Raw genomic sequence first — 20,945 nt, forward strand, 5'->3', positions numbered from 1 at the left:
AGGAAAAGAATTCAAAAACATTTGAAAATACACTGAAGGAGGCGATATATCGCCCCCTGTAGGCGATATATCGCCTGGGCCAGTATGCCCGAGGCGACCGTGCATCGTCTCGTGTTTTCCGTATCTACGTGCTGCGATATATCGCCCCCTATAGCTGCGATATATCGGCACACGCTGATTAATTAAAAATGAAATTACACATTTTTAGCTAAGTTTGAATGGAGTAAACAGCCTTGACTAAGCCCTCAACGTATTCAAAGCTGCTGACTGGCCCTATTGCATTCAAACTTTACTCCTTATTAAATTTAATCCTCAAAATACTTAATCTTTAATCACCCATTCATAACATGTGCTTAAAATCCTATTGGTTGATATCTAAACCTTATAGTATAATAAATATTATTCTTAATATCAGTAATATAATCAAACCTTAGGTTAAAATTAATATTCTTAAACTATAGATTAAACTTAGAAAATCTATAAGTACTACTATGAGTGTCCAAATAATTCCCGGTCTGAACCAAAAATCCACAGTAACAAAGATAATACTATACATACTATAATACTACTAAATAATTAGCTAAGTAAAGTTCTTGGACTCTACACCAAGTTGCCCCACAGTAAAGTGCAATATCCTGATGTAGATTTTCTGTCATCAATCGATCCGGCCCAATCTACATCAGTGAATACTTCGACTTTTCTTTCAACAGTTTTCTTTAAAAACAACCCTTTGCCTGGAGTTCCCTTCAAATACTTCAAAACTCGATATACAGCATTGAGGTGACCTTGGCGTGGGTCGTGCATATATTGACTTACTGCAAAAGCAATGTCTGGTCTAGTATGTGAGAGATAAATGAGTTTTCCAACTAGTTGTTGATATCTTCCTTTGTCCACTGGTTCTCCTTTAAGCATTCGATCTTTGTTGCCGAGTTCTATTGGAGTTTTGCTTGCCTTACAATCAAGCATTCCAGTTTCTTCGAGAAGATTAAGAGTGTATTTTCTTTGTGAGACAGAAACACCTCTTTTGCTTTTAGAAATCTCCATACCTAGGAAGTATCTCAGTGTTCCAAGATCTTTGACTTCAAACTCTTTGGCTAATAATTCTTTGATTAAAGTCATATCCTTGGTATTGTTGCCAGTAACTATTATATCGTCAACATATACAATCAGGATAGTTATCTCTCCTTTTTCCAAGTGTTTAATAAATAGAGTATGGTCTGTCTGACCTTATTTGTAGCCGAGATCCTTGACTACTGATAAGCGTACAAAATATACGCTTATTTATAACCTTTTCAGATTAATTTGGTTGTTTTTCTCAAGAGAAAGTTTCTATTTAATCTGTTTGGTGAACTTGTGCAGTGTGTCGTTATAATTCTGATTTGTTCGAGAATGTTGATAAATATTTGTTTGAGTAGTCAAAATTGGTAAACATTTGGAAATTCGGTACAGGCGATATATCGCCTGCCTTGGGCGATATATCGCAGAAGGAGCAGTTTCAATTTTTGGCTTAGCAGAAACGACATCAGAAACTTGCGTTTTTATTGAGCACATTCAACAGGCGATATATCGCAGCATCATAGGCGATATATCGGCACAAGGACATTTTTGGAAATTATTATGGAAATTCGTAGGTTTTTTGGATTTTTGTAAAAAGAATAAAAAGAATATCGAAAGAGACTGAAAAGAAGAAGCATTCTGACGACAGAAGGAAGGAAACAGAGAAGAATCTACTTTTATTTTGTTTGTTTTTCTTTATGCTTTTGAATTTTAGATTGTGTGATGAAGTTTGATATTATGAACTAAATTCTTATTTAGAGTATTTTAATGTAGTCACTGGATATTCTATTCGTCTTTAATGCAATTTCTATGACTCTTTGAATTTATGGTTATCTATTGTTCTAATGTTTAATGCTTCTAATTGATTGGCCATCTGTTGCATGATTATTGGTTTTAATTCAATATCTGAAAAGTGAGAATTGGAATAGCTTTAGACAATAGACATAGATTTCAATTTAGAACGAAAGTATCAAATTGGTTTGTGCAGCAATTAGGTTTTTGTTCTTAATGCGGTTTATGTGTAGAATTTATCACAGACATGTAGAGAATTCACAGGTAAACTGAATATTTTATATCTTGAGAAAGAATAGAATTGTCATTAGTAAACTTGCTATAATCATAGATCAAAGAAGCATATTAGTTGTATTATTGATTGAATATAATTGAAGGTTGATGAAATTAGAATGCTCTAATATTTCGCTTATATTAAGTTTCGCTAATTAAATCTTGCTTTCCTAGTTTATTGTTCATTGTTAATTGTCATTAAATTTTCATTAGTCAAATAGAAATAAAAGTTTGCTATTGGTAATTATTGGATCAATTCTCTGAAGGAACGATACTGTATTTCCACTACTATTACTTGTTTATTCGATTGCGTATACTTGCGTAGTAAGAAAATTTCGCAACAAGTTTTTGGCGCCGTTGCCGGGCAATTGATATTCTATTAATATCAAAATAGTTAATTTTTATTCTTATTTGGCTGTTATTATTATTTGAACTAATCCAAGTTGTCGCATTTTGTTTTAATAGGTGAATCTTTTGTATGCGACGTGAAGGATCTGTAAATCTTGTGCCTGTTAATCCTGAAATCGAAAGATCCTGCAGACAAAACAGAAGGAAAAAGAGGTTGGAAGCATCAATGGCTGGCAACCAAAGAGACGAGGTTAACAATAATGATGGTCCAAATCACATCGCTCAGGACCAAAATGTGCGAGCATTAAGAGATTATGTGCTCCCTGCTGTCACAGGAGTGCACTCGTGCATTAGGCCACCGACTGTTACTGCCAATAACTTTGAGATTAAGCCGGCGATGATACAAATGGTCCAGACTTCTGTGTAGTTTGGTGGTCTCCCCAATGAGGATCCTAACTTGCGCATAGTGAACTTCCTTGAGCTATGTGCAACGTTTAAGTTTAATGGGGTGAGCGATGATGCAATAAGGTTGAGATTGTTCCCTTTTTCATTAAGGGACAGAGCAAAAAGTTGGCTTATTTCTCTATAGGCCAACTCAATCAATACATGAGAGGAACTAGCTCAGAAGTTTCTCTCAAAGTTCTTTCCTCCTGCAAAAGCTGCTAAGTTGAGGGGAGAAATCAATAACTTCTATCAGAATGAGGGAGAGTCATTGTACGATGCTTGGGAAAGATTCAAAGACCTGCTCAGGAAATGCCCTCATCACGGTATAGAGAAGTGGATGTTAGTCCACAATTTTTATAATGGGCTTTGCGGTACTACTCACACTATAATAGATGCAGCAGCAGGTGGTGCTTTCATGAGTAAAGGGGCTGATGAGGCATATGAATTGTTAGAGGAGATGGCTATGAACAATTATCAGTGGCCTGCCGAACGAGATACTTCACAGAGAAAAGTAGCTGGGGTACATGAATTAGATGCTATCACTGCTTTAACTGCTCAGGTTGCTTCATTGACAAAACAGTTGCAACAAAACAAGATCTCAACTCAAGCCCAGGCTATACAGATGCAATCAGGGTGTGAATTATGTGGAGGGCCTCATTTGTATGAACAGTGTACAGCGGCCAACATGTATGGTAATATGCCAGTTAATCAGGCTCAGGTACAGGCAGTTGGTAATTTTCAGAGGCCTTATCAGAATCCGTTCTCCAATACTTACAATCCTGGGTGGAGAAATCACCCAAATTTCTCATGGAGAAACAATCAGGGCCAACAGTCATAGTTTCAAGGGCCATACCAGCAACACAGGTCACAACAACCTATGAATCAAGCCTCATCGTCACACCAGCCTAGACCGCAAGATCAACCAGAAAAGCCTAATGATTTGCAAGCAGCCTTGTTGACCCTCACTAATACTCAGACTCAATTCATGACTGAGACCAGATCCTCTATTCGAAACCTTGAGACACAAGTGGGTCAGTTGGCCAACATGCTTAATAACAGACCGCAAGGGAATTTGCCTAGTAATACCGTGGTAAATCCTAAAGAGAACTGTCAAGAAATTTCGTTGAGGAATGGTGAGCAAGTGGAGCAGCCCAGTGTCCAAATGTCAGTGGTTCAGAATGAAGAGTTGGGTGAGAAATCAGATACAAATGCTAATGGGGTTACTGAAGACCACCAAGACTCAAACAAGTGTCCTCCCTTTGTTGATAACCAGCAAGTTCAAGTTCCATATCCTCAGAGGCTTAGAAAAACTACACTGGATAAACAGCTTTCTAAGTTTTTAGAGGTATTCAAAAAGTTGCATATCAATATTCCATTTGCTGAGGCATTAGAGCAGATGCCTAGCTATGTGAAATTTATGAAAGAGATTCTGTCAAAGAAAAGGAAGATGGACGATTATGAGATGGTGGCGCTCACTGAAGAGTGCAGTGCGATATTGCAGAGGAAGTTGCCCCAAAAGTTGAGAGATCCGGGGAGCTTCACTATACCGTGTACAATTGGGAAGTTTGAATGTAAGCATGCTTTGTGTGATTTGGGGGCGAGTATAAATCTGATGCCTTTGTCTGTATTCAGAAGACTTGGTTTGGGGGAGGCTAGTCCTACAACAGTTACATTACAGTTAGCAGATCGTTCAGTGAAACACCCCAGAGGAATCATAGAGGATGTCCTTGTTAAAGTGGACAAGTTCATTTTTCTGGCAGATTTCATAGTTCTGGATATGGAGGAGGATATGGATGTACCTATCATTCTGGGCAGGCCATTTTTAGCTACTGGGCAGGCTTTAATTGATGTGCAGAAATTTAATGACCCACTAATCTAGACTCTAAGACCATTATCGAACTATACATACAAAGTCTTACTAAAACATACCTTTGCGAAAATACCATAATTTATTATAAACTTGTAGAAACAAATGTTACTTTCATAAAATTTAGTAGGATATGGGTACCCATTGTCTTTAAAACAAAAATAGCTTAAAGTAAAAAGAGTTACATAGAAAATGCGGAAAATACATCTAAAACCATAAAAACATAAACAAGACTACATCCTCGAATCGAATAACGCTCGGCCCCCTTGACTCCATTCACCATCGATACACATCCTCTAAGCGACACGAATCTTACCGCCTCTAAAGCTTATTTTCCTGCACATAAAACAGAAAGGATTGAGCCTAATGCCCAGTAAGGAAAATCTAACACATAGTCATACACATAAATTTCATAATGAACGTAAAGACATATCATAACACTTAATACATACACTTATTATAATGGCCATTATTACTTGGGGTCCCATAGACTAAACAAGCATATGCCCATGGGATTAGTGGGGTCCTACTAGCTAAGTAGGTCATATGCCCATAACCCATTTGGGGTCTTGTTAGTCATATGGGTCATATGCCCAAGCCTACAAACATACATGCATACATATCATAACACATTTAACAACATAAAACATAAGATAACATAAGCATATAACATATTGATTCTAGCCTATTTTCCTTACCAAAGTTACCAGGATATGTGGACTGAGTTGGGACCTTTTGGAACACTCCTAATAACCATTAGAAAGAGTGAGTCTAAAGAAGAAAGGAGATGAAATGAAAGGGATGGAAAGACTAAACCATTTGAGAAACATGCTTATCGAAACTTATGTGCTCAAGAACTTAGATTCCCTAACCAAAATGAAGATTAAGGTTAGAGATTGAGTAGAAGACTATGAGAAAGAAAATAACATAATACAGAAATGAACTAGAGTTTTGGTTACCTCAAAGACTTGCAAGATCAATCTAACCACAACCGAAATACTAACGAACCTCACTTCCCAAAGTGTTTGATAAGCTTATGATGTTTAAGCTTATGATTTTCCCAAACCAGGTGTTTACACTCTCACACTCACTTAACACTAGCAGCTTCTGAACTTAGAGCAAAAGGTGAATAATGGCTGGGTACTGGGTCCTATTTATAGAGTTTGGGAATGAAAGTATCTTGATTTTACTTGAATAAAAATAATGGCTTTTTAGGTGAAAATCATTTGAATAATCGTTCAGCAGAGGCTGAAGACTCGTTCAAAAGATGCTGGACTGTTGAAGGAGTTTGAATGGCTGAAAGGAAAAGAATTCAAAAGTGTTTGAAAACATGCTGGTGGAGGCGATATATCGCCCCCTATAGGCGATATATCGCCTGGACCACTGTTCCCGAGGCGACCGTGCATCGATTCGTGTTTTCCTTATCTACGTGCTGCGATATATCGCCCCCTATAGCTGCGATATATTGGCATACGCTGAATATTTAAACACGAAATTACACAATTTTAGCTAAGTTTGAATGGAGTAAACAGCCTTGACTAAGCCCTCAACGTATTCAAAGCTGCTGACTGACCCTATAACATTCAAACTTTACTCCTTATTAAATTTAATCCTCAAAAATACTTAATCCTTAATCACCATTCATAACATGTGCTTAAAATCCTATTGGTTGATGTCTAAACCTTATAATATAATAAATATAATCCTTAATATCAGTCACATTAATCAAACCTTAGGTTATACTTAATATTCTTAAACTATAGATTAAACTTAGAAAATCTATAAGTACTACTATGAGTGTCCAAATAATTCCCGGTCTGAACCAAAAATCCACAGTTACAAAGATAATGCTATAAATACTATCATACTATTATCTATCTTAGCTAAGTAAAGTTCTTGGACTCTACAAGAAAGGTGAACTGGCACTTCGAGTTCAGGGTGAAGAAGTGATATTCAACGTGTTTAAGGCTTTAAAGTTTGCAAATGTAAATGACAGATGTTTCAAAGTTGACATGGTAGAGAAAGCGGTGGCAGAAATTAATCTTATAGAGGATTCACTTCATAAGAGTTTGACAATTGAGGATATAGATGCTGAGTTAGACATTGAGGTCCAAGAGTGTGTACAGTGGATGAATTCTAAAGGGCCAATTTATAAGCGAAAATATGAAGATTTGAGCCAAGGACCTGAAAGACCATTACCATCAGTTCAGAAACCTCCAGAGTTGGAATTGAAATCATTGCCTGCACATCTTCGCTATGCTTTTCTGGGTGAGAAGGAGACTTTACCAGTCATTGTGTCTTCTTCTCTTTCTAATGAGGAGATGGAAAAATTATTAAGGGTGTTGAGAACCCATAAGTTGGCAATTGGATGGACGTTGGCAGATATTCAGGGGATAAGTCCATCCACAGTTATGCACAAGATCTTGATGGAAGATGACAGTAAGCCCTCCATTGAAGCACAACGTCGATTGAATCCAGCAATGAAAGAGGTGGTAAGGAAGGAGATCTTGAAGTGGTTAGATGCTGGGGTGATCTATCCCATTTCAGATAGTAGTTGGGTAAGTCCAGTTCAGGTAGTCCCTAAGAAAGGAGGGATTACAGTGGTGAAGAATGACAATAATGAACTTATCCCAACGCGTACCGTAACTGGTTGGAGGATTTGTATAGATTATCGTAAACTGAACAAAGCAACCAGAAAAGATCACTTTCCACTGCCTTTCCTTGATCAGATGTTAGATAGATTGGCTGGACACCAGTATTACTGTTTTCTGGATGGCTATTCAGGGTACCGTCAACTAGCCATTGCTCCTGAGGATCAAGAAAAGACGACTTTCACCTGTCCATATGGTACATTTGCATTCCGTCGTATGTCGTTTGGTCTGTGCAATGCCCCAGCCACTTTTCAACGGTGTATGATGGTTATTTTCTCTGATATGGTGGAACGAAGCATTGAGATCTTTATGGATGATTTCTCTGTTATGGGGTCTTCTTTTGATGATTGTCTAAGGAATTTGGAGGCTGTGCTGAGAAGATGTGAAGAGGCGAATTTAGTCTTGAATTGGGAAAAATGCCATTTCATGGTAAATGAAGACATAGTACTTGGGCACAAGGTGTCTAAGAATGGTATTGAGGTTGATAGGGCTAAGATTGCTACTGTTGAGAATTTGTCACCTCCAGTTTCAGTAAAAGGGGTGAGAAGTTTTCTTGGTCATGCGGGGTTCTACAGAAGATTTATTAAGGACTTCTCTAGGATTTCTAAGCCACTCTTGGCATTGTTGATGAATGGGGTGCCATTTGAGTTTGATGAGAAGTGTCTTGAAGCTTTCAGGATACTAAAGAAGAAATTGGTGTCAGCACCTATTATAATTTCACCGGATTGGGAGCTGCCATTTGAGTTAATGTGTGATGCAAGTGATTTTGCAGTGGGTGCGGTTCTTGGGCATCGTGTTGACAAAGTATTTCAGACTATTTATTATGCCAGCAGAACACTAAATGGCGCTCAGTTGAATTATGCCACCACTGAGAAAGAGCTTCTTGCCATTGTATATGCATTCGATAAATTCAGGCCTTATTTGATGGGGAATAAAGTTATTGTGTATACTGATCATTCAACAATCAGGCATCTTATTGCTAAGAAAGATGCTAAACCTAGACTTATTCGTTGGGTACTTCTTTTACAAGAGTTTGATATGGAGGTTCGGGATAAGAAGGGTACAGAGAATTTGGTGGCGGATCACTTATCAAGACTTGAGTTGGGGGATAAGTCAGAACTTGCTGCAGGAGAGATTAATGAGAGTTTCCCAGATGAACAATTATTTGCAGTGGAAGATGAATTGGTGCCATGGTTTGCGGATTATGTGAATTATTTGGCAGCCAACGTAGTGCCACCAGAATTTGTAGGGCAGAGATTGAAAAAGTTTTATCATGATTTGAAGAGCTACTACTGGGATGATCCTTTCTTATTCAAACAATGTCCGGATTTAATTATCAGAAGATGTGTGCCTGAAAGAGAAATGAAGGACATCTTGTTTCATTGCCATGCATCGCCTACTGGTGGACATTTGGGGGGAGCAAGGACTGCTGCAAAAGTCCTTGAATGTGGATTTTATTGGCCTACTCTGTATAAAGACAGCTATGACTATGTGAAACGGTGTGATCGTTGTCAAAGGGTAGGTAATATCTCAAGACGTCATGAAATGCCTCTCACTAATATATTAGAGGTTGAATTATTTGATGTTTGGGGTATTGACTTTATGGGACCCTATCCACCGTCGTTCGGTAATTTGTATATTTTATTGGCGGTGGATTATGTAAGTAAGTGGGTTGAAGCAGTTGCTACTTCAACTAATGATGCTCAGGTGGTAGTCAAGTTTTTGAAAAAGAATATTTTCTCTCGGTTTGGCACACCTCGAGCAATTATAAGTGATGAAGGGACTCATTTCGCCAATAAGATTTTTGATTCCTTAATGGAGAAGTATGGAATTAAACACAAGATGGCATTGGGATATCATCCGCAGTCAAATGGGCAAGCGGAAGTGTCAAATCGTGAGATTAAGCTGATTTTAGAGAAGACGGTGCAAGTTAATAGAAAGGATTGGTCGAATAAGCTTGATGATGCGTTGTGGGCTTATCGGACAGCTTTTAAAACGCCAATTGGTACTTCTCCCTACCGTCTTATATATGGTAAAGCTTGTCACTTTCCATTTGAACTGGAGCATAGGGCACAGTGGGCGTTAAAGAAGTTGAATTTCAATCCGGTCGCTTCGAAAGCATTAAGGTTAGCTCAACTGAATGAGCTAGATGAATTGCGTCATGATTCCTACGAGAATGCAAGAATCTACAAAGAGAAGACAAAGAAATGGCATGACAATAATATTGTCAATCGGACTTTTCAAGTGGGCGATAAGGTGTCGTTATTCAATTCCCGTCTCAAGTTATTTCTGGGAAAATTAAAGTCTCGATGGTCGGGGCCATTCAATGTTACAAAAGTGTTTCCATACGGGGCTTTGGAGATTCAACAAGGTGATTCTTCACCGTTTAAAGTTAATGGACAGCGGATGAAGCATTACTATGGAGGCGAAATTGAAAAGAAGATCAATATTACACTGGTGGATTCTTGAAGGCAAGAAAAGCAGCGTCCGGCTAAATGACGTTAACGACATCGCTTTTGAGAGGCACCTCATTATTTTTACTTTTCGGTTGTTTTCAGTTTTAGTTTACAATTCATTTTTGTTTTCGTTTGACATTATATTTTTATTTCTTTTAATGTATTAGAACCGTGAAAAACGTTAAAAAAATGAAAAATAGAAAAATAAACTGTGTTTAGGCGATATATTGCTTGGACAACAGATTTGGATGGGTTTTTTTCTTCAATTTGGCATTATTTTCAGGTGCCCAGGAGATATATCGCCTACCAATGGCGATATATCGGCTAGAGCAAATTGGGCTGCACTATATCGGGGGTGGCCGAGGCGAAATATCGGCATGCAAGTCAGAGACGCCGATTTGTATACAGCATGTGGCGATATATCGCCACTTACAGGCGATATATCGCCTGGTGGAATTTGTTGAAAAAAAAAACATCACATGGGGAGCACATGATCCATTCATTTCAGTATATTTTCCCCCAAAAAATAACCCCAATTCGACCCCTATTACAAAACCGAAACACTCCCCATATTCCCATCTTCAATTTTTCATCTCAAACAAATCTCTCTCAAGCATCCCATCATCATCATCACGCATCAAAGGGGCCGAATATTGTTGTGATTCACCACCAATTTCATCATCATCTTCAAGGTTTCAAGGTACATTGTTGAGTTTTTATGTGCTTAATGATATATTGAGGAATTTGAAGAACTTAGATTTTGTGTTGGGCATTGGACGGATTTTTGGAAATTATTGTGAGATTGGTGTATGTTTCTTGTTTTCATCATTTTGGGAGATTATTCTGTATAGTTGGGAAAGATTGTGGGGTTGTTTGAGTATTTTTGGACACTTTTTCACTATTGCACACTAAGTGTTCGATAAAAGTCCTCAGTGAACGGTTTTGCCATATTTTGGAGATTATTGGGTGTTTCTGAGTTGATTTGGGGTTGTTAGTGTGTTCAGCGGCTATTATTTGTGTTTGTGAAATTCAACTACTCCATGGCTCCCAAGAAAGCGAAGACCATGTCCACCGTCCAACGAGCCAATGTAACTATTCCCCATACCTTTGTTAACCCCACTGCTCAAAACAAATTCGAGGAATGGATAATTAAAAATAAAACAGTGATAGTGGAGTCTCACTTTCGGCCAAGTGAATTGGATGACATTCTTCCACAGATGATTATAAATAGAAATTGGCAACAGTTGTGTGAGCCCAAACTTTTAGCCAATATCAGTTTGGTAAGAGAATTTTATACCAATGCTTTTGTGGAGAAGGATGATCATACAGTCTTAGTTCGGGGTAAAAAGGTTTGCTATTCTCCTCAAGTAATCAACAGGTTCTACGGCCTCAATGATCCATGGGATGAAGATTATCACGCAGGAGCCGCTGAAAAGGATTATGATTTGCTCTTAAAGGAAATGGCTAAGCCCGGCTTTACATACAAAATGGGGAGTGACATGGTTACTCCAAGATCAATCAAGGCCACATGTTTGAGTCCGTATGGGAGGCTTTGGAACAGGTTCGTCATTAGTACTCTTATGCCTTCCACTCAACAAATGGAAGTAACTACTGAACGTCTATACTTGCTATATTGTATTTGTTCGGGCAAGTCAATCAATGTTGGGAGGCTTATCGCAGAGAGTATTAATTATATTGCGCGAGGGGCCACATCTGGTGGTCATGGACATGCTTCGTTAATTACCAGTTTATGTAAGGATCAGGGAGTGCCAATGAACGTTAATGAAGTATGTGAACAGTCTCCAATAATTAGTCATCAGTCAGTGTTGCATCAAGACGAGAATTATGGAGGTGTTCCTCGACCCACTGGTTTGGGATACGAGCCTGTCGACCCAAGTCTACTGTCCTTGCCACCGACCAATGAACAACCTGAGTCCACTAGGCCAAAGAGAAAGGGTAGAAAACCATCCACTTCTAGAGCTACTGAAGGCTCTAGTTCTCGGCAATATAGCACCATGCAACAAGATATTGAAGATTTGAAGAGACAACAACAGCTGTTGTTGCATGGTCAGGCGGATATTCGAGATCGTCAGTTCCACATGACGAACTACATGGCTGATTTTTGTGGGGCATTTGCGCGCTACACAGGCTTTAATGATTTTCCACAATGTCCTCCAGAATTGCGCCAACCTTATCAGCCACCTCCCGATTCTGAAGACGACGAGTAACTGTTCTGTTGTCAGACTGATGTTTTGGATATGTAGACTGTGTGCTTAACCTGTTGATAATTGATCTGAGTATTGTCATTTGTGTATTATATGTGTTTTATTTAATTTACGCTCTACATTATATAAGTTTATAAGTATTGTGGGAATTGGTATGTATGGTGGATGTTGAAATAAGCTAGAACTTGCTCAGTTAATTTGTTGAGACGAAATGCTAAATGAAGTATTGAGTAGAGATGATTTAGGCAATTTTCTTTGGTAAACGTTTGAGCTTTTCTAGCTAACCCATGAAAATTTATCCTTAGTTACCCTTTTTGAGCCTTAAACTTTGGTTTTTGTTCTTGATTATACTATTTGAGCCTAAATTTCCAAACTTCATTATTTTTCCTTTTCCTTTGTTATCATAAGCATATAATTTGTGGGAAAGAAGAATGGAAGATAGTGAGGTATTGATATGATTTGCATGTAGTATAATTGTACAAAAAGAAGAGAGAGAGAAGTCTTTGAATTTTAAAAAAAAAATCACTTTGTCACACTCCTTGATTATATATATATATGGAAAATATTAAGTTTGGAGGAGTGTGACTTGAAAAAAAAAAGTGATAAGTCTAGAAAAAAAATGATACAAAAAGAAAAGAAGAAAATGATGAAAGTGTTGTAATCTCTCTCTCTAATTGTATAAAAGGGTGATTTTTGGTGTGGTGAAGAGAAATTTGGCTGGCTTCGAGGTTTATATGCTTATGGTAATTTTGAGCCTAAATGACTATTTATCTACCTTTACCTAAGCCTAATGTTATGAGCCTATCAAAGTCCTTTTGATCTACTTGATACAGATTTTATATTAGTGGAGACAAGTTAATTGAGCAAGCTTATGGTGAATTTTGATGGGTTTGTGGTATGAATGAATGTTGATACTTGTAAAATTATGTTTTGTACGGTATTTGTTAAATGAAGTGTGTATTTGCATGAATGACAGTATTTGGAGAAATTATTGATATGTTGAAATTCTAGTCATATGATCTGAAGCATTGGTTGAGTGATTGAAGAAGAATTGGAATTTTTGAGAAAAGTTATGCCCCTAGTCTAAGTTTAAATTTTTTTGTGAAGTTTAGTCATCCAATAGTTTTTTTTTTAGTTTTGGATTGTTTCTTTGTTCTTTCTTTTGTTTGCTTGAGGACAAGCAACCAGTCAAGTTTGGGGGTGTGATAAGCGTACAAAATATACGCTTATTTATAACCTTTTCAGATTAATTTGGTTGTTTTTCTCAAGAGAAAGTTTCTATTTAATCTGTTTGGTAAACTTGTGCAGTGTGTCGTTATAATTCTGATTTGTTCGAGAATGTTGATAAATATTTGTTTGAGTAGTCAAAATTGGTGAACATTTGGAAATTCGGTACAGGCGATATATCGCCTGCCTTGGGCGATATATCGCAGAAGGAGCAGTTTCAATTTTTGGCTTAGCAGAAACGACATCAGAAACTTGCGTTTTTATCGAGCACATTCAACAGGCAATATATCGCAGCATCATAGGCGATATATCGGCACAAGAGCATTTTTGGAAATTATTATGGAAATTCGTAGGTTTTTGGATTTTTGTAAAAAGAATAAAAAGAAGATCGAAAAGAGACTGAAAAGAAGAAGCATTCTGACGGCAGAAGGAAGGAAACAGAGAAGAATCTACTTTTATTTTGTTTGTTTTTCTTTATGCTTTTGAATTTTAGATTGTGTGATGAAGTTTGATATTATGAACTAAATTCTTATTTAGAGTATTTTAATGTAGTCACTGGATATTCTATTCGTCTTTAATGCAATTTCTATGACTCTTTGAATTTATGGTTATCTATTGTTCTTATGTTTAATGCTTGTAATTGATTGACCATCTGTTGCATGATTATTGGTTTTAATTCAATATCTGAAAAGTGAGAATTGGAATAGCTTTAGACAATAGACATAGATTTCAATTTAGAACGAAAGTATCAAATTGGTTTGTGTAGCAATTAGGTTTTTGTTCTTAATGCGGTTTATGTGTAGAATTTATCACAGACATGTAGAGAATTCACAGGTAAACTGAATATTTTATATCTTGAGAAAGAATATAATTGTCATTAGTAAACTTGCTATAATCATAGATCAAAGAAACATATTAGTTGTATTATTGATTGAATAGAATTGAAGGTTGATGAAATTAGAATGCTCTAATATTTCGCTTATATTAAGTTTCGTTAATTAAATCTTGCTTTCCTAGTTTATTGTTCATTGTTAATTGTCATTAAATTTTCATTAGTCAAATAGAAATAAAAGTTTGCTATTGGTAATTATTGGATCAATTCCCTGAAGGAACGATACTATATTTCCACTACTATTACTTGCTTATTCGATTGCGTATACTTGCGCAGTAAGAAAATTTCGCAACAACTACCTTCGAAAAACGATTGAACCACGCCCGAGGAGATTGTTTCAAGCCATAGAGAGATTTGTTGAGTTTGCAGACAATATTGGGAGTTTTCTCTTCAAATCCAGGGGGTTGTGAAATTCCGTTTTTTTAAGATTACCAACTTAATTATTCAAATTAAATAATTAATTGTTGTACCGTTACAGAAATGTGTAAACAGACACAGAGACTGTTTGAACTGAAATCAGATATGTTTAAACAGTTTGTGACCAAAAGATAAAAACGAACATAAGGTAAAGAACACACGAAATTTTACGTGGTATCAGCAATCTTTGCAGATTGCTACTAGTCCACGAGGCCACGCCCAGAGAATGAAATTTATTAGAAGAATATCTAAATGATTACAAAACCAAATTGACTTATACAAATAAAGACTCCATCTTGAATTTGTCGCAACTGTTGTAATCTAAACTTCTAATCAAATTTATGAAGTGCTAAGATCTTGAACTCCCTTCAAATCATAACACTTGCACTTTTCCTCCCGAAAAGTGACTCACAAACAAGACTTCTCCCGAAGCTTGATTAACAATGTCCAAGTGTGTTCAACCTGCACAATTAACACAATGAAAACAATACAGAAGTATACTGTAATAAACCACTAAGAACTTGCTGGACTCAAGTTCTTCACATAATAAAAAGTCTCTCTAACACTTGAAAAATATTTGGAAAATAATACACCAAGAGAGATAATAAAAAAACAGCGACCTAAGGATGATTATATACTTTTTAGAATCCCTTTAGGTCGTGGAAAACAAATCAAAAACCAATCAGCCAATAAATGGAAAATATTCCAAAACAGGAAAGTCAGAATCTATTCAAACATACTGGCAATCCGTTCAAACAGATTCATTGAACCTAGACAGATTTTAAACCTAGTTTCCTGAAATAAATAAGGAAACAATATTTTTTTTATCTCTGCAAGCTGTACACGATTTCTGGGCAAATAAATCATATCAAAATAAAAAGTAAATACCAATAATTTATATTTCAAGAAAAGATATTCTTTTATGGAAATTATATATTTATTTTATTAACATATATATATATATAATAATCTGATTATAAAAAGACATATCACAACAAAACAAGAAACTACCCATTTCAAAAAATTACTCCTTTAATTAATTTTGTTAATATTGTCAAAAATGCCAATAAAGGATTTTACAATCTCCCCCTTTGGCAATTTGATAGACAAAATTAATTCAAAAACCTGCAACACAAATGTTAGTGACAAGTAAAGAGAAAGAACTCCCCCTGCAAACATGCATTAACTTATAACAAACATTGTAAAGAAACTAGACTTAACTCCCCCTCAAAATAAGAAGATCCAGAGTTAAACAAAACAACAAACAAACTGGTTTTTGGAGTATCTAATCTCCCCCTTTGTGTCTTTCAAAGAAGCCAAAGAACCATAAAACAAAATAGAGTATCAATGTTCAATAGACAAAAAAACGAAAGAAAACTAAATGACTGGCTCTTTGGACAGAGATTGAACAGCCTCCAACACAGAACGTTGCAGTCCTTCAATTGACATCACTCGAGCAGCCAAAGAATCAACAGAGGCTCGAACAGTAGCTATTTCTGTTGCAACAAGTCCTGAACCTGTGGCAACAGAGGAGGACGCATGAGGAATGTCATCTGAGGAAAACTTCAGAGATTGGGGCTTGACTTTCTTGGTTGAAGGAGCATCAGTGGCTTTAGTAGGAGGAGCAGAGGCCTTGTAGGAAGCCGCAGTAGTGGGAGCCACCAAGTCTTCTTGATCACTTTGGAGATCTTTTTTCTGAATACTCAACACTTTATAAATAACTTGAGGAAAAGGAAGATTCAAGTTTTTCCTATTACCTTTTCAAAAACCAATGATTTGATCATGGATAACCAAAGCCAAATTTATACCAAGACCGGTCCCCACCTTGTACAAAAATGAAGCCATATCAAAAGAGATAGTGGCGGTGTGAGAAGTGGGCTTCCAATTTGTTGTGGCAAAATTATGGAGGACAGCATAAGTGTAGGTGAGATTAGAGACCGAGATGACTATATTAGATGGCCATACCATTTTTTGCCCTACCAATTCAGTGATAACTGTGTCCTTGTCAAGAGAGGCAACATCATCATCATCATCCTCGACATCAAGGGGAAGGTGCAAAGCATGGGCAATGTCTTGAGGAGAACAAGAGAACCAATGGCCCCTAACAAACACTTTATTATACAGAGGAGATTTAGGTTCAATAATTTCATTTGTAAGATTGGCGTAGAATTCCTTGACTATTCTATCCACAAAACTAGTAAATTTTACCAAAGAACCTGTCCATTGTCGATCTTGAAGCATTGTTAGCACACCAAAAGGACGATGATCACTCGAGACATAATTTATTTCAATGATAAGTTTCCTTTGAGCATATAGAACCATATCACGAGCATTATCATTATAGCAAAAAGTGGAAGAATAAGGTTTGAAATTTACACCTGAACGTTTTGGAGAAGGTGTAGGATCAGAAATAGGTTTCTTCCCTTTAGCCTTGGATGACAAAGGAGACGCAATTGGTTCTGAGTCAGATTCGGCTTCTTGTTCAAAGGGGACAATGTCGTATTTTTCTGTCTCATCAGACTCAACCTCTGATTCTGCATTGTCAAGAACCGTTTCATCAGATAAGGTGGTATCACGGGTTTCTTCAGATTCAGACTTTTCTTCCTCAGGGTCAGATTCGGAGGAAGACAGAGAAGGGGGATGAGCCTTCAATTTTTTCTTGGCAGCAGTCAAGGGAGAAGAAGACGTGTCCAATCCTAATTTCCTTTTGGGAGCCACATAATTTTTCTTGGACTGGCTCGGCTTCGAGGGAAATTTGAGCAACCCAGCAGCAGCAGCTTTGGAAGAAGATGAAACAGATTTTGATTTTGCCCTAGACGCCAGAGATGAATCAATCGGAAGAGGAGATGGGTCCTTGGCTCGAGAAGGCACCACCACTTCAGATGGTGATGCAACATCGACAATGTCGGCTGAGATATCTGGAAACACCATGGGGTGTTCAAGAGAGAGGGAGAACACCTTCTTGCGCGCCTTGGATTTGCAAGTCTTTCCAATAGATGAGGTAGGTGCTGGAACAGATGGAGCCTCCGTTGACACAGATGGAGGTGGCGATGGAGATGGCACCTTCCTGGATTGAGAGGCAGGGGTCTTCTTAGAGGATGCACCACGAGTTCTCACCATTGTTTCTTCACAGAAACCTCTTACAAAAAAAATGAGAGAAAAAAAATAGAAGAAGACAAAGTGACTTAGAGAGATCGTGGGTGAGAAGGAAAAAAGGTAATGGCAAGCTTTTTAAGGACAACACTTACCCAATTTGGCCACCCACGACAATAAGAGGTTTCCTTTTTTTTTATTTTAAAAAATGATTTAATTAACAAATAAAAGGAAACAACCTTTAAGACACGATCTACATAAAACTTACCCTTTTTTTTTTGTCTTTTATAAAGAAAAATAGAAGATTTATAAAATCCCAATCCAAAAAAGGTAACCAGAAAAAAAATAACCCCACATGATCTTCCTTTTGTCCATTTTTTTTTAAAACAATTCCAAACAAGGTACAAAACAATAAAGATACAAATCATGGTATTTCAAATTAAGAAATAAGACAAAATAAATTCCTTGGAGACAAAGAATATATTAAATCACACAAAATAAATGCATAATTTCACATAATTATCACAATGATTCGGTCCACCAAGAATTTCCTTATCAAAATTTTTTTATTTTTTTATGTTATATATATATAAATATAAAACTCAACCAAAAATTTCTGCTTTGATCAATGTGAGTCATCCTGATAAGAATAAAATCAAGCAAATGAAAATAAGTGTTAGTGTATACCATGGATAAGAACACTTGTGAGAATAGAAAAATTAGAAAGAATATTCGAGAGAAATAATGCACAATTCAGTCACAAGCACATATTCTTAAGTGAATCAACCAACATGTATGAGACTTACACACATTTTTTTTTTATATTATAAACTGTGTACAATTTTTCTTGCATAGTTTCAAGCATAAGTGTGTGATAGTGTATGCAAGGGAGCATTGCCCAATGACAAATAAGTCTTTTTCGGAATTGTAAATAATTGTAACCCATGAAGACGCTGTCACACTACACCAGTGGTAGCCCTTTTCTATGGTAGCGTATCCTCTTTATAACTCCGAATTACAAAGTTCCAACTTACTCAAAAGACGGCTTTCACACACTGATGTAGGTAGCTCTATTCTTGCACAGGAGCTTGAAACAATGCTACACAAAAGGAAGCTCAAACATTAAACATTGATTAATTTACTCGAATATGCCTAGGAGGAATTGATTAAATTTCTCTCAAGAATATACAACCAAAGGCTTATAAACACAAGTCAGATTATCCAGCTTGACACACAACAAAATTTTCAAATTGATTGACAATTTTCTTAACCTTAAATGACACACGTTTGATCAAGAGGACAACACAATAACAAGGAAATTTAAAGGGAACAAACCCCCAAAGATTTTCGGAGGAAATCAAAGCGAACCAAATCAAGAGCTTTAATGAAAATATCAGCAATCTGTTTATGTGTTTTAATATATTCCAAGACAAGGACTCTATTTTCAACTAATTCTCTTATGAAATGATGATGAATATCAATATGTTTAGTACGGGAATGTTGCACAGGATTTTTTGAAATATTAATTGCACTTGTATTATCACAAAAAATAGTTAAAATGTCAAGATCAAACCCATAATCCATCATCATTTGCTTCATCCACAAAAGTTGTGCACAGCAACTTCTTGCTGCAATGTATTCAGCCTCAGCTGTTGAGAGAGAAATAGAATTCTGCTTCTTGATGTGCCAAGAGACTAGATTATTTCCCAAGAAGAAACATCCTCCACTAGTGCTTTTTCTGTCATCAGTGTTACCTGCCCAATCAGCATCACTAAAACACACTAGATTAGGGTTAGTTTCTTTTGAATACCAAATACCATAATCAGCAGTCCCATGAACATATCGAATGATTCTTTTGACAGCTGTAACATGAGACTCCATGGGATTTCCTTGGTACCTAGCACACACACCAACACTATAACTCAAATCAGGTCGACTAGCAGTGAGATAAAGAAGACTACCAATCATGCTCCTATACAATGTAGGATCAACTTTGACATCATTTTCATCTTTGGATAGCTTCACAGTCGTTCCCATTGGTGTTTTGGCAATCTTTGAACTTTCAAGTCCAAACTTTTTCACCAAGTTCTTAGCATATTTGCTTTGAGAAATAAATGTGCCTTCATCTAACTGCTTGACTTGCAAACCTAAGAAATAGGTCAATTCTCCCACCATGCTCATTTCAAATTCCTCTTTCATTTGTTTCACAAATACCTGCACCTCATTGTCAGAAGTAGAACCAAACACAATATCATCAACATAAATCTGAGCAATAATTATGTTAGATTTAATATTTTTGATAAATAAAGTTTTATCTACTCTACCCCTTTTGTATCCATGAGAAACAAGAAATTGAGAGAGTCTCTCATACCAAGCCCGAGGGGCTTGCTTAAACCCATATAGAGCTTTCTCCAATTTATAAACATGATCAGGTGCATGGGGATCTTCAAACCCTTTGGGTTGTTCAACATATACCTCTTCATTCAAGATCCCATTAAGAAATGCAGATTTGACATCCATTTGGAACAACCTGAAACCAATCAAGCAAGCAATAGACAATAATAATCTAATTGATTCAAGTCTTGCAACAGGTGCAAATGTTTCATCAAAGTCTATTCCTTCCACTTGTGTGTACCCTTGTGCCACTAATCTTGCTTTATTTCGCACAATTGTACCAAATTCATCAGATTTATTCTTGAAAATCCATTTTGTGCCAACAATATTTGTATGCAACGGCCTTGGCACAAGGATCCACACTTTGTTTCTAAAAAATTGTTCCAATTCCTCCTGCATAGCTTTAATCATATTTTCATTAGTTAAAGCTTCTTTCACATTTTTAGGCTCAATTAAAGATAAGAAACAAACAAATTGAACAACTTTACTAAACCTTCTTCTTGTCACCATACTGTCTTTTGGATTTCCAAGAATTAAATCTGCTGGATTATTTAATTTAGCTCTGGTTGATGGCTCCTTTTGGACTTCATCCGAAATAATAACTGGAAATTTCTTTTATGTTTGTCCAGAATCTGTTTCGTCGGATTCGTGCTCTGTTGGAACAGATGGACCTTGCGTTGCAACAGTAGTATCACTGATAGAAGCTTCTTCGTGCTTTTCTGTAGGTTCATCAATAAACCTATCAATTTCTTCCTCAGTAGAAAATTCAGAAAAATCCCTGGCATCATCAATAACAATGTTAGCCGACTC

At 36.7% G+C, this 20,945-nt stretch overlaps 1 protein-coding gene and 1 non-coding gene across 2 annotated transcripts in view; one reads left to right on the forward strand and one right to left on the reverse strand.

Moving 5' to 3' along the window:
- Nucleotides 1–20,945, forward strand: part of LOC133831874 (probable LRR receptor-like serine/threonine-protein kinase At1g56140) — a 50,954-nt gene that overhangs the window by 22,218 nt on the left and 7,791 nt on the right. The window lies entirely within an intron of this gene.
- On the reverse strand, nt 3,134–3,240 carry LOC133833288 (small nucleolar RNA R71). Its single transcript, XR_009892679.1, has one exon. It is a non-coding gene; the product is annotated as a small nucleolar RNA R71 (small nucleolar RNA).

The sequence above is a fragment of the Humulus lupulus genome, chromosome 4 (genome assembly GCF_963169125.1).
Source record: "Humulus lupulus chromosome 4, drHumLupu1.1, whole genome shotgun sequence".
Lineage (NCBI taxonomy): Eukaryota > Viridiplantae > Streptophyta > Magnoliopsida > Rosales > Cannabaceae > Humulus > Humulus lupulus.